The 20,712-nt window shown below is 42.5% G+C and overlaps 1 protein-coding gene across 1 annotated transcript in view; it reads right to left on the bottom strand.

Moving 5' to 3' along the window:
* Positions 1-20,712, bottom strand: part of COL4A1 (collagen type IV alpha 1 chain) — a 137,720-nt gene that overhangs the window by 116,850 nt on the left and 158 nt on the right. The window lies entirely within an intron of this gene.

Here is a 20,712-nt window from a genome sequence, read left to right as displayed (position 1 = left end):
GAGATCCCATGCAACCTTAAAATAAAAGTCGCATTCCTAAACTCCGAACTATCTAGAATGCAACACAATGTCATTATTATTCCTTTGAAAATGTAAAACAATTACTCACTTATATTAAAAGCAAAACTCTTTAAAAGAAAAGGTCCTAAAAATCGATGAAATACCAACAGTGAGAATTTTAAATCTTGCTGTTCAAAAAGCACAACTTCTTTTGCTTGCAGTTTTATGCATTATGGAAGTCATGACACCCATAAACGTTTAAAAGACGTTGTAATTCATCATGTAATGATGTAATTCTAATATTTGTTCACTTTGAATTAAAAGAAAACAGTTCTTATTCAAACACCAACAGTAGCCAAAGCAGCCACTCTCATCATTCCTCAAACTTTTAGTCATTCTTACTGAAGTGTATGTTTATGCCATGATACCTACCTGCAATTATTCATCAATATTTATTAATCACATTTAGCAAAATCAGAACATGGAACTCCAATGGAGCGTGAACTTTTCACTGTCAGGTTTCTTCTGGTTTCCTTCTTCATTTCTGAGTCCCATGTTTAAGATCTAAACTAAAGCTCATTGAAACTGTGGGGAGCTTTCTAGTCTTTATAAGCTTTGAAATTGTTGCATGTACAAGCTATAAAACGCATGCTACAATATTACACTCAACCCTCCTCATTTTCCCCTTCTACTCTATTCTTGCTTAGCCTATTAGCAGATTGAAAATTACATACTTCTTTTTGTCCTAAGGGCTATATAAAATTACATCACACTGCTTATCCAGCTTCATAGTGTCAAATTACTTTATTCAGGAAAGGCATACAATAATCTTTCTGGACAACTAAGGCTTTTTTTTTTTAAATTAATTACTACTTTAAACAGATAATTAGAAAAATCTTACAATACACTCTGTGTGTTTAATACACCTATAATACACACCAGCTTTACAATTACTTTTAAGGTGCTCGCTGCTATCCAGTAGACAGCTGGGCTACCTTCTACCAACAGTGCATAGAAGGCACCATAGAAGGACAGGCCTGATCTTCCGAAAGATACTCTCTAAGTAGAAACACGCTTAAGAGAACTTCAAGCTTTACACGTTTAATAGCAATACACAATCTTCTATTACCACAGATAATTCAAAACAGGTTGCAAAAACCTGCATCTGCCTACATAAAGCCTAAAAACAACTGGGTTGCAGTTTTACCATTGCTTCAGCTGAATTAATAGATTTTATCAGTTCTCCAGTTGGTTCAGCAAAGCTTTTAGCTAGTGTTAAAAGCTTCATATTCATGAGATGGAAAGCAGTTTCACAAGGATGTCCTGCAGCATCTGGCCTTTCCATTTTCTCACAGCGATTTTAAGCGTCGAACGGGACAGCGATAAACACAACACAGAACCCCGCCGAAGCAAAAACCCACTGAACAATTTCCAGGGAAAAAGACAGACAATTGTTCCATCAACTCTTCCATGTTTTCAGACATACGAGTTATATCTGGCAACGGTTCAACAGAAAGACAGGAACACCAAAAGAGGAGCACAGACTAAGGATTGATGTTGTAATGGGTGTATCAAACAGATGAAGCAGCTTGTAAACTGGGAACTGCCTGCTCCTCAGCAGGTAAAAGGCAAAATACTCAAGTACATGCAACGCTAACATCAAAACCTGCGGTTTGCTGCATACGCTTTTGTTCCTTATTACAGGCAAAGCTAGTAGCCCTGGCAATACATGTAAGGACAACTGGCTTCACGTGAAGAGGAAAAGGTAAGACAAAAATGATAGTTAAACACACTGGGACCGGACTATCAGGGCAAAGGAGTGAGGAGAAAAAGGATGACAGGTAAGATAAATAGACAATGTAAAAGGAAAATAACTGATACAGTCAGGGGAAAGACACTGGGCTGAGAAAATGAGAAGAAAAAAGCAAACAGTGCAGTCTCTTTACTGGAGCAAAACAATAGTCTGGATGAGACTTGGAAAAACGAATTTCCATTTCACCACTGCTTTCAGTAATTATGAAGCCTTTGAGACAGAATTTTAAATACCATACCTTCCTGCCGCCCCGAGAAAGTGATGGGATAACTGAGAGCAGCAGGGAACTGGTACCTCTCATCGCAATCTCTGTGGTGGAGCTACACTTCCCAACCTTTCTTTCTTCAAAGAGACAAAATGGAAAAATGATTACATCTTTCTTTTTTTGTTCAATTCACTTTGTTCTTTCAATTATTTTTGAAGGTTTTAGGTTTACAAACTTCTCCTTCCATGCTAAGGCAAGTTAGGAAATGCAAAATTAAGGTGCTCTGTGAGAGCTCCGTATAAGCCCTGCCCTGAGCAGAGGGTTACTTTCTTCTTGAGCAACTCTCCCGCTTCCCCTTCTGAAACTTTCCTCGCTTTTCCCTTCTGAAAATAGGCATGAGCTGTGAGAAAGCGTGGCCATCCCTGTCAGCACCAGCCCCACTCAGGTCAATTTAAAGAAAATATGAAATCTCAGCATGAGGCTGCCTGCGTGATTGCTGCTTGGTTGCTGCAGGTACTAGAAGATGCACGGAGATCTCAAGCAGACAACTGCAAAGACATTTCCTGGTTAAGGCAGTTGAGTGGTGCCCTGGAGAACAGGATCCAGTCCCTGCCTTTACCATGAAATCCCTTGAAGACGCTGCACAAATCATTTCCACACTTTTCACAGGCAGTCACTAATTATACATTCTCCATTTCCTACGCATTTGGTGTTGGAACTTTTCTCAGACCAAAGATCTCAAAGACCTAGCTTCAGCTGAAGTTACTGTGTTAAAAGCAAACTATGAAATGCTACCGAATGGTAATTAGGAGGTACTTTTGACATTACCTTCTCTCTGCTTCCTCTCCCAAACAGTCAGCAAACAGCTATGAAATCTTTAGGAAAGGTTTAGGCACCACGCTGGCTCATCCAAAGAGAATGGTGTGAAATAGCTGAGTGCAGCAATATGCTGCCTCCTTCCATCTGGGGGTAAGCTTCTAAAAATCAGTGCGTGTTTTTTTGAAGTATTCAGGTATTATTGTCATAAAAGTCATAGGAAGCTCATAAGAAGCTGAAGGCTTCTGCCTTCGAAGCACAACTTGGTTATGAGATCTTAAATAAGAAACGAGTCCAAAAAGTGAAGAGTAAGGCAAAAAACCCCTGCATCCTCCCTCACTCAGCGAGTACAGTCTGTTCTGTATATTGAATGAGACGGGATCCTGTGAAATCCATCAAGCAATTAAAGGCTAGTATGATGCGAAAGGGGCCCATATTTAGGTTGCACAGAGCTTGACTATGAAAACAGAATATTCTTTAAGCATTTTCTCTGTACAAAGATATATTAGTATTATGTCAGCATATGGACAGCGGTAAGAGGGAAGTGCATTTGGCTATACATCATGCAAACACATTTAATGGTTCCAAATGCAAACAGACAAGAGAGGGAGCAAGGCTGAAGTTTTGGGTAGCCAGCTAATAGCTGGCTGCGACCAGAAGGTCAGCCCTACTCATCCTCCACCCCTCCTCTAGGTCAGTCCAGCTCGGATGTGAAACCACACCTTGAAGCTGTGGTTAACAGAGTTCCTGCAGCACAGCCCGAATCCCTGCTGCTGTTAACAGCTGTGGTCTGGCCCCGCTCCCGCTCCCTCTCCTGTGCTAAAGCCGACTATCACGCAGCCAGCTGTACCAAGAGCCAACGCTGGGAACCAGCCGGACTGGAACAGGCTCCGGCTTACAGCAAAACGAACACTGACGCTAACATACATGAGGAAAAGGAGTGGAAATGCCTCTTTTGGCAGCCCTGCGGGATGGAGCCACTTTAGCATCAGGCAGCAAGTTAGTCCAGCCTGCTTTCCTACCCTGTCCAACCCCCTAAAACTAATCATAAAGCATTTACAACAGAGACCAACTCTCTTGACTTCCAAAATCTTGCCAGTGTGGTCAATCTATTCTCCTAATCCTACTACAACAGCTGAATGAAGGTTTGCTAGAAGACTGCCTTTTCTTACTACTCTTTTAGGAAAAGCAGCAAATCTATTTCCCCACCACTCGGTTCTGCAATACCTACTTCACTGCTACCTGATATTATAGCGGCTGGGAGCTCTCTTATTCTGAACTCAACAAAGAAAACTGTCTACAAACAAAAAATAGTGCTTACAAAAGAAAAATCACACCCACCCCTCACTTTATAGCCATGTTTAAATTTCAGTGTTTCTTCTGAATATCTCAAACATGTTGCACTTTCAAGGGAAAAAGAGAGCAAAGCAAACTGATAGGATTTGCTTGCTTTGCATTTCCATCTCCATTTCTGTATTTCAGCACCTGAATACAGAAGAAAATATTTTTGTAATAATGCTAGAGTGATGCAGTCTGTGTAAGTATATTTAATACAGGTAAAGTATTTAGGTGCCCACCAGAAACTGTGAGTAGTGAAGAGAATGAAGAACAGAAGCTGTCTGCTATACTTCCTAAACAGATTGACATAACTTTTCTAAACAAAAAACACATAGGGGTGCCTAAAATTTTTGGGATGAGATGTAGTTTCATGCCTTTTATTCTGTAACTCTACATTTATCTCACCCGTACTTCAACTGGTGGAGCGTACATCAAGTACCCCTGAGAGACAAAGTACTACAGTATACAGATGTGCCTATTTTGGAAGCAGTTGGATCACTTTTCCCTACGAGGTCAGGGTTTTTGGACAAAAAGAATAGCTCTACTGTTTGCTATCCAGCTGAGAACAGCCTGGATCCTCTATCTTGTCCAACTCTGTAAAATTAATCGTAAAGAATTAAATCACTCCCCCCTTACTTTCAATTAGCAGTGGGGGAAGAGGAGAGCAGGTAACATACTCTCATACTATGACACAGAACTTTTAATAGTTATTTATAACAATCCAAAGCTTATCATCTGTTGGCAAGCCTTCCCTTTATTCATTTACTTCATTTCCCCTTTTTTCACTGGAAAGGAATTTCATGTTAAAGAAACCGAAAAAAATTTAAAGTTAAAATTTCCATTTCCAAAATACTTTTTAAAATCACTAAAATAAATTTAAAATAGATACCTTGGCTGTTTTTTCCTCAGACAAATTGGCAGGCATCATAAGGCATGTGGGTTTAAAGCTATTCTGTCCAATTACTTTTATTTTCTTCCTCTACACTGGAGATAAAAATTCATATCCATTACCTTTACTCGTCCAAACAATTCTGTGAATACTTGCCTTTTCCTGTAGGAAAAAAAAGACTTTTCTGTTTTGGGGTCCTAAGCAGAAACAATTTAGAAGATATGCTTTTAAATATACTCTAATTAAAGGTAGGAACAATTTTGTTCTCAAAGAGGGTCACGAAGAAGTAGCCAAACTAAAAGCTCCAGATGGAAATCCCCAGCTAATCTGGTGCACGATCCTGAACTCTCTGACAAAATTCCCCTTGATCATCCGTCTTTTTCCCATTCTGATATTTAGCCTCTTTGTTTAAAGTTTTTGTCTCTGTGGTTACTGTAGAAACACCTAAAAATGAGAACAGCAAAGGCCAATACAGTGAACAGCTAGACAACTGGGAGTTACATGTTAAGTGATGGGTGTGAGCTGCCAGAATTTGGGACAAGTGCACTGCTTTTATTCCTGAAGCTAGTACTACTGAAAAATTAATCTTCAATCTCGATCAAATGAATTTTTATTATACACTTTCAGGCTTTGTATAATCCCTACCACAGAATATAACACAACTGACATATCCTACTTCGAAGATCAGGAAGTTTTGTTACCCTTCCTTCACTTTTGGGAAAGGGAGACACAGGGAAGCTAAAAATACTGCCAAGGGCTGCCAAAGCAGCCTGTGGCAGAATAGGGACTGGATTTCCGCTCTCACACGTGCGGCCAGGCACGTTCACCTGCAGCTGGTCTGGATACTGCCTGCAACATCTCCCTCGGTCCACCAGATCAGCAACAAGCTGACCTTACCCTAGGATAGGAACCAGGCAAGCAGTTGATCAGCTTTATGGAGCTAGCCATCCGTGCTATTTGCTCAAACAGGGTACCTAAGTAGCCAGCCGGAGCTGCTCAGGGAGAAGAGTTCCTTGTATACACCAAATGAAAAAGGGGAAAGGGAAAGCACGGTACCAAGAAAGCTACTCTAGGACAAGCTCCTTACAAATATGCCGGATCCATCACTTCAGACTGCAGTAGTATCCGAACCTGTTTGCAATTCTGCTTGTAGCTGGAGCAGGTGGATGTGCAATGGGAGGGCAACCACTAGAGATGCAACGATTGCATTGGATCCTTCAGACAAAAAATGACAAACCTCGAGCCCTCCTTTGTGGCACGGCAGTGTATGTCCAGAGGCAACATTTCAGAAACAGACACTCTACCTTTAGATGGGACACAATGCTTCCATAGCTTCACATCTAAAAAGGTTTGATGAACATGCCACAGAACAAAGCAAACCAGAAAAATAAAAACTTAGACTGCACAGGGAGAAAGTTGATAATTTAACCTGAAAGAAGAGGGGAAAAAACCACTTTATTTTTACCACAGAGTCAGAATCTAGGCTATGCCAACTTTATTGGCAAGGGAAAAGAAATTCATTGGAACCTGATGTTCTTCCTTGATTATCCATCTAGATCCATGGTCCTGACTTAGATGTGAGAAGTCCCTGCAGGTTTTAAAGACGTTGGGAGAGAGGGCAGGGGGTATCACACTTTTCCTGAAGAAAATAAAAGGAAATGAGGGCAGGAGGAAAAAAAGAAGTATCTGCAACAGATACCTGCTTACCAAAATGAGGTTTTATCTACACTATGCATAATGCATCTCTCAGTCTTAAAAGGAGTGAGCAGTGCTAGATATGTTTGTATGAAATGAATTATAAAATACTTTTGAATATTACATGTAATATTGAGGGGGTTCTATTAACAGATACTTCTGTGAGTAAGCACCAATGGCATATGTCTACAAGAAAGAAAAAGAAAATGCTGGAAGAGATAAAGTGTCAGTATCATTAACTTGTAAACAAAAATCAAGATTTCAGAAACAAGTACATGCACAGATACTTCACTCCATAATAAAAATAAAGGAGAGGCTTCTGGTGAAAAAATCTTAGTCAAGAAACATAACATGTCAATGTATAGACATGACAGTGTACTTTGCACAGGACTGAGAATAGTACAGACTGCAGTGCACAGGAATTGTGTTTGGCTGATACTGCAGGTTCCAAAATGAAGCTGTTTATTCAAACTATTTATATTTTTAGAAAGAATTCTGATAAATAAAAGTACAGCGGTAATATTTTTATCATTACCCCAGCAATTATTTTACTGCCTATTCTGAGACAAAAATACATAATGTACATTTCTTTGGAATTTTTCTCCAAAATTTTCCTTTTCAGTATTTCTTGACAAGGCCTGGAAAAAGTAACAAAACCAAAAAAAAGGAAGTCACCTTTTATTCCTAAACATTTTGGGCTGCTTTATCTCCAAAACACATGTAATCCTGCATTTCACAGAGGTTCTAGATGCTGTGATCTGTACCAACTGTCAGTAGTCCTTAAAAAAGAAACAATACACCAGCTGGGCACAGCCACAAAATTTTATGGGTTTCAGTCAACCTCCCATTCTTAGTCCCTCTTCCTTGAAAACACCTCTGGACTAAAAGACTACCAGAAGATCCCACTCAGTAGTCTGTCTCCTTTGCACTGTTAGAGTTACAACGAGGAGAAAAACAGGTAGCAAGAAAGACATCCACAGCCTCTGAAGCTAGTTTGAAGTGTTCACTTAACGGTGGGAAATATTAAACCAAACCCTACAGAGAAAGTTGCCTTGTACTCTACTGATAACATTTTGAAAGATGTCTCTTTGTTAACGCCTTTATTGTTTTAAAAAAATCTCTCTTTGATGACTCAGCGCAGAGCCTCAGGAGGTATTTTTCCCTTGCTAATTTACCTTGATCACTACACCTAGGTAGTTTCTCACCTGTCAACACATCCAGCAGCTTTTAATGGCTTCCTGACATTAGCCAATAGCATATATTTTCACGAGTTCTGTTTTAATTGACTAAGTTTTTAGGAAGCTATCAGCCTGTCATCACCAAGTCCCAACATCGAAACAAACATATATAAAAAAAGTAAAGTGGTTACAGACATGACATTGGACTTTCAGTCTAGGGAACAGGGTAACGCTGGTTGAAAGGGAGGAAAACAGGCACAGGACATCTGACCAGCCTCTTTTTTTCTCTCTCTATATCTGTTAATATCAAATAACCCTCAGACAACCAAGCTAAAGAAACTCATTTTTACTCTGCTGAGCGAGACCGCTAGCCTACTTCTCTGCACGTAATAATTCTTCAGCGACAGAAGTAATTTCTCATGTCATAAACAAATCGCTGAAACACCCTAAGAGTAAGAAAAGACACATAGATCTTCCTGACATTTTCTGGCCTTTTTACAGCTTGTTCCCTCCCCTTTCTCATCGCCCGTAGGTTTTGAAGGGGATGCAACGGGCATTGCTCTTGCTCCCTACTGCAGTCAGCCGGAGAGTTCAGCTTCAAAGGTGACTGCAGGCAGGGATGGAGCAGCGCTACCACTTCGGGCTCTACTCAAACCTCTCCAGTCCCAGCGGGACAGGCCACGGATGCGGGATCCCTGCCAGATCCCGGGCTCACGGGAAGCAGATGCGACCGCCAAGTGTCTGCCTTGGGATGTGCAGCCCGCCAGCTGATCCGCGCTCCTCTGCCTCTCCCGTGGGACGAAGGGCAGCGAGTGCTGCTGCTGGTCCCGCAGGAGCGCATCCCCGCTGCTGGCCAGCCCAAGCCTGAGCCACGCTCCTGCTTCAAACGCAGGTGCTGGCAGCCAGCAAAAGGCAAACGGTGCTGATTCACCTGCAAGGCTTTACGTGTCGGAGGCAATAGCCAGGGAAGAAAAAGCCGGTATGCCTTTTTCATACGCCGCAGTAAAGCAGGCGTAAGGAGAAGGCTGAAACACCACCTACCTCACACCGCACGCATGGGAAGGCATGGGGGGACAACTAACTGTGGCCATTGGTCTTACCCAGCCAATATACTTAGAAATTATTTCTCCGCCCAGCTGATACCTCAGTATTTCACCACAACGTGCAAAGTGCCTTGACTCTTTTACAGTCCCATCCCTTTTCCGCCCTCCCCAAACAGAGGCAGGCAAATAACCAGTCTAAGGAAGCGGACACCTGCGTAAGATCAGGCTTCTCCATGTCAGACCCAGTTTTACATTTAATGGGTCACTAAATAATTCCTGCAGCCAGTCAAATATTGAAGCATCAGCACCACAATTCAGTCAAACGACTAATTCCTATGAATTATCTCACTTGATATTGGGCTATCAGATTAATAATTGGTACTGAGGAAACACACAGATCAGTGCCCACCACCAGCGATGACTATGATATTGGTTAATTATGAAGGTACATCATAATTCTGCCTTTAGCATGGTGTGATTCAGACTTAAAAAATGCTTTCTTGGCAGCTTCCATCTAATACTATAAATCTAAGCAAAGGAATTCTGTACTTCATACTTTCTAACACAGCAAACAATAGTGACGAGAAACAGATCACTTTACATGCAATATTATAAATTCAATTTTAACTAGTGGTGTTGTACCCAAGCTTTACATTTTACCTAACATTCCAGAAATTCATTAGTTGTCTTCAGGTAGAGAAAAACTCATATGAGAGGCTCACGTTTTAAGTACATCACAACATTCAATTCTTTTCAGCAACACTTAGAATCATTTCTGCTGGCAAAGACCTTCAAGATCATCAAGTCCAACCGTAAACCTCACACTGCCAAGTCCACCACTACACCATGTCCCTAAGCGCCTCATCTACACGTCTTTTAAATACCTCCAGGGATGGTGACTCAACCACTTCCCTGGGCAGCCTGTTCCAATGCTTGATCCAATAATATGTGCAACTTCGCAGAGAACTCATTCTCCGTCTTCATGACTGATTTGATATGATTTATGTATCTTCGGATTTAGAACTGTGAAATAATTTTCTAGACAGCTGAACCACATTTATCAGAAATGTAGGGGCGTTATCAAAAACAATACAAGACATGACATAATCACATATGCACCTTCCCATATCAATCAATTTCATACATTTCTCTTGGACAATATAGATACACACTGCGCCATGTGCAAACCCAGTCCATGTAATTGCACATTACCGTTGTAGTGATGGCATGCATCTGAGCGAGCACGGGGAGGGAAACGCAGAACTTTTCACGTTTTGTTCATGAAATGTTCAGACCTTAATCTACGATAATGAATGGGGATTTACAAGAACAAAGAATTACTTATGGGCCCTATGGCACAGGCTAACAGTCCAGCTAAAATAAACCTGAGCTCAACAGAAGATACTCAGTACACAGCCTGCTTTGGCACTGCATTAAGGTCTACAATTGTTATCTTTTATAAGCTATAATGATTCATTTAATTTTAACCACAGGAGACTATTAAAATAAATTATATTGATATACTGACATCAAACAAATATAAAATGTCTTCCGCTGAAATGGAGTCCAGACTTAAATGTCTCATACTGTGTGAGTGACTAAAATTGTGCACAGAATTGGTAATTTGCAAACTCTGGATCAAAATCGTAATACGCTGGCTTTCATTTCAAGCTGCACAGGGACCATGTAGATGCTAGCTCGGGCCTTAATGTAGGTTCAGTTACTCTTGATAATATCCTACATGTGTTTTGTGCAGTTGCCCTTTCCGTGGGCCTGGCAGCATCCAGAAATAGTTTATCTACAGGATCATATAGACCTCCTCCTCTTGCTCTCACCTTGCCAAGTCCATTCCAGCACCAGCAGCTCCTGTCATATCGGTAAGAAAGTGTTTCTGAATGCAAGGAAGGTGTTTAGAACAAACACCTTTTAACAGGTTTGTATGTTACCTTTGCAAAGACTGTGGTGACACAAATGTGTATAAGGTAACTGCTTGCTAGGCTTGCTCCTTTGAGGATTTTATTTGAAGACACTAGGAAGAAAACATGATTCTTATGATAAGGGCCAACAGAAGCATCCTCACAAAACAATCTTACTCATTTTTGACTTATGCAGTTTTCTGGTTTTGCCCTGTCACCATCAACTTCTTCGGACTCCTTGTTGCTCTCGGAAAAATCCTTCCACATCCTTAGCACCTTCAACTACTCTAAAAATGAATTAAATGGAAACTGAAATCATTAGCAGCTTTGCGGAAATGACCCTGCACCTGACAGGACAGAGGGCACTGAGCTCGAATCACTGGGAGGTTGGCAGCTGCCTGCCCGCGTGTCTCAGGGGTTACCGTTCAAAGCTTTTCTGTGCTCATGAGACATCCAGTCCATTCAAGATCACAAGCTCTATCCCAACCAAGCACACCATTCCTGGAAAAGGCATCAAAAATCAGCATCCACTGGTTGTCTGACCAGTGTGAATCAGAGCACATTTTCAAAGGCATGTCCCCAGCAAGATGGATTTGTTTTTCTGCATGATTTGAACTATTATTCTGGCATTCTCAAGGGCATGAGCAGGGACATTATTTAACCCAAAGACTTTAGGCACTGGTACAACATTTGCTATATCACCAAGGTCCATACTGGGAAGTAAGTTTTAAAATAGCGATAGAAATAGTCACAGACAGAAGGATTACATTGCATAAGAATTAACATCACCAGAACCCATGTCTGAGCCTTCTCCCAGCTGGCACTTACCAGCAAGGATCTGAGGAACAACCCCTCCCAGGCTGGGACTGCCAGCTGGGGGGTCCTCGCAACTGGTGGCAGGGGTCAGGAGCCAGAGTCAGCTCCCACAGTTGTTCTCCAGCTAAGCAAAACGGCAAGTGCAGAGCTCTAGCACTTAGTCCTTTCCCCCTTTCCTGACTTTTTCTTTTTGTAATACCAGTTTTTGACAATCTCTTCTAATCCCTGGCTTCCGGGATGTTTCTTGCCCTGGTGTCTACTCCAGCCCCTTGGGATCAGTCACGCAGCCTTGACTCCTCAGAATCACTGTTCCGTTTTAAAAAAAGGATAAAAACATAGACTTCCTAGGATAATTTTAAGCTTTTTACTTTCTTCTCACTTTCATTTATACCTCTTGCTATTTCCCAGTTTTCTCTAAATATTTCCATGTTGATTCAAAAAATGCAGCTGATCTTAACAAAGATACAGTCCCAGTCAATAAACTTCAGCTAAAAAAAACCCGATAGTTTCAGTAAAAAACCTCATAACTTTCTCAAGCAAAGCTGTAATATTACAAACATTTACGTAGTTTCTTGTTTTGCCTGTTCTTGCAAACTGTTAAAAACACACGTGTATTTACAGCTAAAAAATCTTCTGAGTTTTGGCCCTGAATACTGCTTGCACATGAATCTTGGCTTTATGGCAGCCAGAATTTATCCTTTTTTTATTCTGCTAGCAGATAACTGACTTACCATTGCCATAAAAGGGACAGAGCTTCAAGCACAATACGAAAATTCCTGGAATGTTTGAGTCTACCCTCACTTAGCTGATTTTTCCCTTAATATGTGCACTATGAATACAAACCATTAATGTACTAATTTTTCTTCAAACTTTTGTTCTAATTCTTTACAGCCCCGTAAGTCCATACTAGTGTAATTTTTCAGCCTTATTTGGGTTTCATTACAATCTTAGGTTTTATTTCAATGCTTTTAGATTATCAAATATTTCAACAGAAGTCTTCAGTAGACTAGAAAACAAGTTTTCTTCCACTGGATAAACAAACTGGACTAATAAGACCAAAAGACTTAAAATATCCAGTCAGCACATAGCTATCCAGTGAAAATGGGCTAATTTGTTTTATCCCTTAGCTACAACTGAAACATTTGTCATGACAAAAAAAAAAAAAAAAAAAAAAGAAAAAGCCTTTCTCATTCTGGCATCTGTATACTAAACTAAGGACCCCATAAATTGTCTATTACAATAGAACCAGCTAGTAAAACAATACATTTTCCCCTAAGTTAGTGATTATTTGCATGAAAGATTACATAATTCACTGTGAATTTCCACCATGAATATCTATAGAAATAATGCTATTCAAGAACTATATTGATGAATTAGAACACTTTCATCCACTAAACCATTCAGAAATGCTCTACCAAGTTCATGCCCCAGTGTTAAGACAACATTTTTCACATACAGAAGACGCAGGAGAGGGCACCTTGGCTAGAAGGAAGGTTGACCGTCTTGGTGAAACCACAGACCTCCCATGTAGCCAGAGAGATTATAAATCCCACAGCAGCTGAGACAAACATGGGCAGAGAAAAGGCTGGACACTGGTTTTTAAAGGTGGTAGTGGCTTTTAGAAGTGTTAGTTGCCTCAAGTCATTTTCTTCCAGCAAATGCTAGACTTCTGGAAGCTTTTAAAAAAGTTCAGCATCTAGAACCGATTTGTGGCTTTCATCATATCTCAATTCAGAGATGAAGCATGGAGCCTGCAAACTCGAGCTCTTCAGCACAACTCTGCTGCTCCCACGTTAACAGCTGGACAGGGTTCTCCACTGCGGTGACAAACTTTACCTAGAACTTATTTCTGCTCCCCAGTTGTAGCATTTGAAATGTTCTTTAAGGTATACATTGTTATCTACAGACAGGATAATGGATAGTTTGTCCCATGCTTAATCTATAAAAGGCTGTATCTCTTCTGAATGCAAAAGCCCTAACTCACTAGGCTTTTAATTAAAATATCCTAATTCTTCCTACTAATCCTTGTGTATTAAACTAATTCTTGTATTTATTTTATAACTTTGATAATTTCTTCTGCCAGTTCCCTCTCAGCCACCTTGAAAACCTTCATCTCAAAATACTGTCTCTGTCGCTGCTACTAGCGGATAAAAGGCACAAAAAGATGAAAGAAAATGAATTATTACTTTGCAATTTGTTTACTCTGCACACTTGACAGCACTTTGTGTTTTGTCCTTTACATTGTTCTGTTGAAGATGCACACCCTTCCTCAGACCCTGCAAGAGGCTGTTTGCCAGCAGCAGTAAAGGTGAAGGCAGCAGGAGCGCACAGAGAGAAAAAAGGCAGAGGAAAGGAGGGGAACAGAGGATGTTTAATAGTTCTTCTCTTGGATCCGCCCAAAAAAAACCCCCCAACCTACATAAAATTCCATAAAAGTAGCTGAATAACTTTGCTAAAAACACAGTTACACTTTCTCTTAATTAGGTTGGCACAACACTGGAAAATCTTACACCATTTATTTCAGAACATGTGTGAGGACAGCATCCTTTTGATATGCTACATGAAGATAACATAAGAAAAAATAAATGAAAAAAAAGAAAACCCATCTTTTTCCAGCTCTTCTCTGGCTTCCTTCATTTCATCTTTGGCCATGTCTTTTTTATTGTGTTACTGTAAGGCAACCCAGGCCAAAAAAAAAAGGAGGGTTTTTTGCAGGCTGTGAGGCGAGGCTGACTCATCTCCACCCGAGCAGCTTCCCAGGCTGCCGGCTCCCACCGCACCTCCCGCCTGCTCCCGCGCCTCAGCACCTTGCACCAGAACTGCACCGACGCTACTGAAACCCTCCAGCACGGCTATAAAAGCAGGACTACAATTCTCACTGGAAGCCATAAGTACAAGTTTTCAGACACTCGATGACTTGGCAAATCAGAGAAGAAAAGGCTTATTTCCTACCACCCCCCCACATTCACCTGAGAAGAACTCTAAGAAGAGTTAATACAACCTTAAGGCTTACAATGTTTTTTGCCCGTGTTGGAAATGCGATGGAAGCAGGCACAATGTAAGAGGTTTCCTAAGAAATACGTATTCGAGATATTGGATCAAAGTGGTAGTAAGTGAATCCAGAGCAGAACAGAGTATAGCAGAAGTACAAGGGACTGGAAGCTGAAGTGCTTTTAAATATATACTACTGTACTTTTTTTTTTCAATTTAGAAAGTTTATCCAAGCTCCTCCTTCTGTAAGAAAGTATCTCAGAGATAAAGGAAGGTTAAACAGTCATCATCTTAGTTTTTGAAACATTCACTGAAACCTGCTTAGTTGCATACTTATATCTTCCTCAATACTAAATATGAATTTAAAGCTAAAATGGACACAATTTTTTTTTTATTAAATCTTTGATCATCCTTTTTCTGTTTATATCTGTCAGAGAGAATCAACACACAGTGGGGGTTTTTTAATGTTTTCTACTTATATTCTTTATGAAGAACACATTTGCCCTTTACTGCAAGTCACTTCAGATTAGAATAGCATAATAATAGTAATTGACATATTGACAATATTTTATTTTGTTCTGTATTTTACTTCCACATTGTCAAAGATACTGCTATATAAAGACTCTTGGAGGGCTAATGCCACATACTTTTCTGATGTATTAAATCACCGAGAATTTAATTCCAGCCACTCACAACCCAGAAGATCAAAACTTTGTCTTCCCCCAACATCGTTAAATTGCAGCAGTACTTCACACCTTCAGCTACTCACTAAAGGCACAGGTTGCTATTCCAGTCAGGTCATAGCCCGTGCCCAAATTCTTCCCTTTGACGAAATTATGCAAGGTGTTAAGGGCCTTTGTGATGGGAAAATCAACGGAAATTCTGGGAAGGGAGCACTATGTAACTTTTAAACACTGATGAAGTAAGTCAATTTATTCTCATGTTGAGGTTGTTGAATCTTCCTTTGTTTAGTCTAGTTCTATAAAAAGAACAATATTCATAAGCCTATCCCTAGAGATGGGTTTCTGACATTTTTAAACAATTGTCTTAGCTGCCTGCAGCAGCTATCCTACATTTCTCTACATGATCAAGACAACTGACAGTATATACATCCAGCATAACCTCAGACATTATATAACCTAATTACATCCCAGGATTATATACGCCAAGCGGACGAGTTGCAGTGAAACACTGCAGGAGTCCTGCAGGCATTTGATACGCGCAAACGCTCAGAAGCAAAAACTGTGCTACTTGGGATGACGGTCCAGGAACGCACTTGCGTGTGCTGACGTTCAACAGCTGGCTCCAGGAACAAAGTTCACGGAGATGAGTCAGGAATGACTGCTCAGGGAGGCTCAGGGACCGCGTTCCCCAACACAGCTGGCAGCAAACAGGTATGTGTTCCCAACACAGCCTACCTTTCTCTCCTGACTCCAGCGCCCTGTGCCATGATGCTGTAGAAAAGGTGGCCAGAGGGAGAGGGGAAGCGGGCAGGAAGGACAGCAGGGACAAGGACGTTCTCCTGGGAGCAAGGAGTCACCAGGCCTGCCCCCTTCCTCCAGAAGTGCCCATGCATTTTGTTCTGCATGTATACTGACCACATGACTCTCCACTGCTGGGGGTGGACAGACAAACCCACGACTGCCGCTTCCCCGGCAAGCTGGAAGGCCGCCTTCCTACCCACACTCTCATGGCCCTCTGTGGTGCACCCTCGGCTGCTCCAGGTCTCATACCCTCTCCTGCCAAGCCACCTCCCTCCAACAGGAAGAAAAGGGAGTGCTGTACTTCTCTTCTTCAGACCCTCCCGCACCCCACCATAGTCTGGCAGGGGGAACTGAACCCCATTTCCCATTTCCCTGTGAAGCCTTCTAGCCCGAGAGATGATTAACTTACTGGAATTCATTTGGGTCTCTCCTTCTGGCCACATTCTCTGAATTGAAGGGACCATATCTCTATCCTGACCTAAAACCTGTCAGGGTTTGTAAGATGTGCTCTTGGTATTGACAAGTCCTGGAGGACATGCAGGGACAAGGATGTCAAATGGCCTTAGGGGGTAGGTCTCTCAACATCGAAGACAGTAGCAGCCCTAGACACGAATGGCTGCAGAAGGCAGGTGCCCAACCCAGCCTTATTTCACTAATAAAAGCACACCCAAGTGAAGTGCTGTCAGTCATCCAGACTCAGTCATATGACTTCTCTTCAGCCACATGCCAAAAGCCCAAGTAAATTCTTTTATCTGCTCTCGGTTTATCTGCCTTATACTTCTTCACCTCAATAAACCATGTTTTAAATAAAAAAGGAACAGAAAAATCATTCAGACTAGTTGGAAGCAATTTATTTTTTCGCTTTTGGCCTAGAACTGCGTGTGTCAGACTGCAGCCCCAAATACGATTTAAAAATAGGAGGAGTGACGCGAGGAAGGCGTGAGGGCGATGCAGCAGAGCCACCTCTGCCCGGCCACGGACGGGGCACCACTCGCCAGACGGAGCTTACCCGGGGACAGGAACCTCCTGGCCTCCCACCAGTGCGTCCCCAGCTGCCACCACACGCTCGGCTCAAACAGGGCTGGTGGAATCAGCATTGCCCTTGTGGAAAAAATTATGCGTGCTTTTATCACTGTTTTGGCCCGCCTTCTCCTAGTAGTTGGATAAAGCTTGCTCTCAGCTCTGGCCCGGCTCCTGTTTTGCCAACACTGAAAGTGGAAAGGGAGATGGGTTGGGATCTCGGAGAGACCGCTAAGCCCACCGCCGAGCGGCGGCGGATAGGGCATCTCCTTCGTTCCCCCAGCGTTACGTGGCAGCCAGCCCACTTGTGTGGAAGGCGACTCGTTCAAGAGTAGCCAGAAGACCTTGCTCCGTTGCAGAAAGCACAGGGACGGGCACGGCAGCGGCATCGACAAGGTACCGAAACATGAAACCGGGATTTCTATGGCATTGTCATCTCTCAACCAAGTAGTACTAATGTTAGGAAACGGACTTTCTTCAAAGGAAATGGCAGCCTGGAGAGTGTCAGAAATGAGAGCCCCTGCAGAGATCCATCAAAACAAGCTTCTCCTGTAACGGTCTCGTGGGAGGACTCTCGCAGCCTGACCTGGAAACATCTTAATCTACTGCCCTGTCTTCCACTCTGCTCTCCTTATAATTTGAAGATGAATCTCCTGAGAAGAACATAGAACTGTACAAAAGCCCAGATTACCTATAATTAATATTTTCATTATAATTGGTCGATGTAAAAAACACCGAGCTTCCAGTGCTGCATCTGGATGCATTTTATAGTGCCACATTACAACCTGTGGGAGCTGCAACGGAGCAGCTCCCTCTTCTGTACTAAGGCACGTGATCCTGACAGTAGCTGGCTCAAGGCTGGCTTTGCTACATCAAATGCCTCTGTGAGAGCAGTCCTTCCAAATCTCCTTGTATGTATTTAATCACAGATATGTCACTGATAAAAACAACTTTTCACTCTGCCAGCCCTGTTACACTGCAGAATCACCAACAACAACATAGCACGAGCTGCTTCTGCTATGTTTGCATTCACAGGCACGGTCTCAAATCTCAGTTAGTTACCCTGGCACAACCACGATGCACATACGAAGAAACATTTTTTACTGTGAGGGTGGCTGAGCATTGGCACAGGTTGCCCAGAGGAGTTGAAGAGTCTCAATACCTCCAATATCCTTGGAGATATTCAAAGCCTGACTGGACACAGCCTTGAGCAGCCTGCTGCAGCTGGCCCTGCTCTGAGCAGAGGGTTGGACTAGATGATCTCCAAGGTGCCCTCCAGCCTCAGCGATTCCGTGATGAAGGCCACAGGACAACTAAGAATATGAGAAGACTGCAGCTGCACAATTAAGATTTTTTTTTAATGTAGCTAATATAAGCTATTTTGGGGAAGGAAAGAACCAGCATCATTTTTTTACAGGAGAAAAGCAGTTGCTCCATTCAGCTTACCACAAACCGTACTGCATACAACCCTGCCTACCACACAGTCCTCTGCTAACACAACTACTCTTTAAATGTAAACAGTGGGAACGCATTCATCTGAGGACAATGGGAGCAATGGGCCAGCTCTGCCAGCCCTCCAAAAGCAGAAGTAAGAGGTCCTGCCCAGGTGTACAGTGGATCACACCACCCAGCCACAATCACTTAGAGGCATCAGCCCGGCTCAAGGACCTCCAAAGAGAAGCCCCTCTACCACCACCCACACCTGGTAAGCTGCCAGCCAACAGCAGTCTCCAACGCCTTTTGGGTAGTTGCTAGTGACAGGCAACAGCGTGGAGCTGGGGACAATGCCAACAGAATTGAATTGATTGAAAGGCCACCCATGCACGGCTGAAAGTTTATCTAAGGCAACAAGACTGCAAGGAGCTCAACTTCCACAGCATGCTTGTGTTTCCCAGTGGCGCTGATGAGGAACTGTAAATCTGCAGTCAGCATAGCATAGAAAGAACGGTTAATTATGGGGATAGTTTCATAATATAATTAACAGCTGCAGATTACATTTTAAGGAATCTTGATTTTAATAAAACAATTTATCCAGCAAATAAAGGGCACTTCTGAACAGAGCCTCTTCAGAGTTGCTACAGGAGACCTGAAATTGTATAATTTATATTAAAGTTTGTATCTTCTTTTAATAAGCACATCTTCCCTACGTAGTTTTCTGTCTTTGATTGACAGTCATAGTTTACCTGATGGCTTCACTTTACAGCGCAAGACGGGAACGTATCTCACAGACAGATATTTATACCTCTAGGAATACCAAACTCAGAACTCAAACGTGAATCATTTACTTCAAAAGATTTTAATTAATTAAAATTAATTATATCCTGAAAGGAATACAGTTTAATCAGCTTAATGCCAAGTGATGGGTGAATCGTCTAAGAGGTGCATCACCGAGTGATTTACTGCAATCACAGTAAGCCTGATATTATCAGCCTAGGAGCAACAGATAAGACATCAGAAGTTCAGTGCATTTCTTAGTTTAGCTGATTCAAGGCATACATACTGTCCCCATGGTCACATAGAGATCTCAAAATTCATTACAGAACTTAATTTTATCTAAAACTGCAGAAAAAGAGTTTAAAATAACCCTTTCCCATACTTCCTTTACTGATTAAAATGCTAATACAAGGTCTCGCATTTATAGCAGGAAGCACGACAAAAATCCATCTGCCCATGCCTACTGAAGAGTTTTCTGCACCCCTGAATTTCACTACTCCAGTATCAACCTAGCCAAATGCAAGAAAGCAAGGAGACACGAATTATGATCTATTTCAAATTATTATGTCAACTGCCCTTTACTTAGAGGTACAGAAGGAACAGCACAAATACTTCAGGAGTGCCAGGAAAGAGAGTCCTTTAACTTAAGGACAGCGGATAGCTAATATCTCAATGATAAAATTAGCTCCCTGAGCAAAACTTTCAGACTACTTGCATACTTTCGATTTTAAATGTCTGTGGCTGAATCTGCCTCCATCGGGAATGGTGCCAAAACTCAACTTTAACCATTAACATTAGGATCCTTCCTGGTCTCCAGCCTGGTGCCCGTTGTGGGGGTCAAAGGCAGCGAGCACAGCATTTTGAGTCCAAGCAACCAACCACTTCTTTTTTTTAATTTCCTTTCTTTTTTCCCCCTACAAAAGCTCACCTTTTTTCTTTTACCGTGGAGACACAACTTGCCACTTTTAAGTCCCGGGTGGGTGCGTGCTTTATATTCCCTCCCCAGCCAGCGGCGCCCCTTGCCGAACCGTGGGAGAGCGAGAGCGCGGCGGGGCCCGTCCCGCGGCGCTCGCCCGGACCCCCGCCGCCCGCCCATGGGGAGGCCGGAGCCCCACGCGCGGTGCCGGCCGCCCCGCTCCGCGCCCACGGACAGCCGGCGAGCGGGCGCAGCCCCGCGGCAGCCGGGCATCCCCGCCGAGCCCACCTGGTTGCTCCACCTTTCCGAGAGCGGAGTCCCCGCGCAATTCAGGCGGGGGCAGAGAGTAGGGATGGGGGCTCACTGCGCCGCCCCACG

The sequence above is a fragment of the Calonectris borealis genome, chromosome 1, assembly GCF_964195595.1.
Source record: "Calonectris borealis chromosome 1, bCalBor7.hap1.2, whole genome shotgun sequence".
In the NCBI taxonomy this organism is placed as follows: domain Eukaryota; kingdom Metazoa; phylum Chordata; class Aves; order Procellariiformes; family Procellariidae; genus Calonectris; species Calonectris borealis.
This window is presented reverse-complemented; position numbering and strand designations above follow the sequence as displayed.